Below are 1,341 nucleotides of genomic sequence, written 5' to 3'. Positions count from 1 at the left end.
GATTCTGCACTTCTTTTTCATGTTCCCTGAAAAAATAGTGATTGAGGACAATGTTTGCTGGAAGATAACCCCATCCCAAACCAGCCTGGTTCCTCCCTTTTTTCTGTCATGAAACCCTCCCTTGCTGGGGATGCTGAAGGTTCAGGTCCCATTCCAGCACCCAGGTAGTTGTCCTTAACTCATCCCAACACACGATTCTACAGGCTCACAGCACATCACTCACTTGAACCCATGCTCTTATGGGCACACCATGCTCAAGCACAGTCAGAGCCCCAAGAACTTGGAAACCCAGGCCCTTGGGCAGTTAAACCTCCCAACATGACACCTGGATCGTGCACTCTGTGGGGCTGGCACAGGCCATGGGGAGGGACCATGGATGTAATGTGATGCAAGAGTGTTTTCAGAGCACTACACCACTTTGTAGCTCTGGTTAAGTCCAGTGTTAAGCTGCAATACGTACAGCTAGTTAAGCACCGTGCTGTCTGCACTATCACCCAGATTCTATTCTTGAAAAACGGACCCAGAAACGAGTTATAATTAAATCCTATAATAAACTGTCATGATTTTTTTTATCAATATAGAGCCAAAATCTTTGGCAGCATGGTGGTTACCATAGCCATCTGCCTGCCTTCCTGCCTCCATGCCTGATCCGTGGTGTGCAATAGCTGCAGAACGATTGTGGCTCTGGGCAGAGGACACCATTTTCTCCCACTGTTACCTCTCTCCCTCTCGCAAGTGCCCTCCATGAACGCACTTTGTGCTGTCCAAGGCTCCTAATCCCACGATCCTTGCTGAGGTCCTGGTCGTTGGACCGGGAGCCAAAGGTCTCTGTGGTACCACCATGTCCCTGTTGCACAGCCAGTGCAAACCCAGCTCCAGGGCCATGGATCCATGCTGTCTGCCCAGCCCGAGCGGTGCTGAGTGGACCTGGGCTGTGCTTTCAGGGGGTGAACAAAAAGGCCGTGCCACAAAAGGCACGGGCCGAGCTCCGGGCTGTTGTTTCCACAACTTCCACCGCACGCGCAGCCAATTAGAAGTTAATTGACTTTATCGTTTTAATATTTAGAGTTCGCTCACTTCTTTTGGAAAGCCAGGAGGAGTCTTGGATCCAGGATGTTCTCTTCGGGCTCCCAGCTGTTGTGCCTGTAACACACGACCTGGTGCTGGGCAAGAGTAGGGACCGGGGGTCCCTCCCGTCCCGTTACCGGCCCAGCACCGGGGAGTTCACCCAAGGACAGACGGACCCTCCGTGCGCCCGGCGCCGCGAGGACCGGAGCATCCTCGCACCGGGAACCGGTACCCCCGCGGGAGAAGGGGCCGGGGGAGGTAGGTCGGGGAGGG

The 1,341-nt window shown here is 53.9% G+C and overlaps 1 protein-coding gene across 1 annotated transcript in view; it reads right to left on the bottom strand.

Moving 5' to 3' along the window:
- The window catches only part of CBX2 (chromobox homolog 2), a 2,938-nt gene extending 1,802 nt beyond the window's left edge, over positions 1 to 1,136 (bottom strand). Inside the window, exons 1-2 of the mRNA XM_010020110.1 lie at positions 1,078 to 1,136; positions 1 to 26 (exon numbers count right to left, since the gene is read on the bottom strand). The exon at positions 1 to 26 is cut by the window's left edge and continues 35 nt beyond it. The gene's annotated coding sequence lies outside the window, so the exon portion shown is untranslated. The remainder of the gene's footprint in view (positions 27 to 1,077) is intronic.
- Positions 1,137 to 1,341: the final 205 nt, after the last annotated feature.

The sequence above is a fragment of the Nestor notabilis genome, unplaced genomic scaffold, assembly GCF_000696875.1.
Source record: "Nestor notabilis isolate BGI_N333 unplaced genomic scaffold, ASM69687v1 scaffold21888, whole genome shotgun sequence".
In the NCBI taxonomy this organism is placed as follows: domain Eukaryota; kingdom Metazoa; phylum Chordata; class Aves; order Psittaciformes; family Psittacidae; genus Nestor; species Nestor notabilis.
Note: the sequence above shows the minus strand (reverse complement) of the source record. Positions and strands in the feature narration are given on the sequence as shown.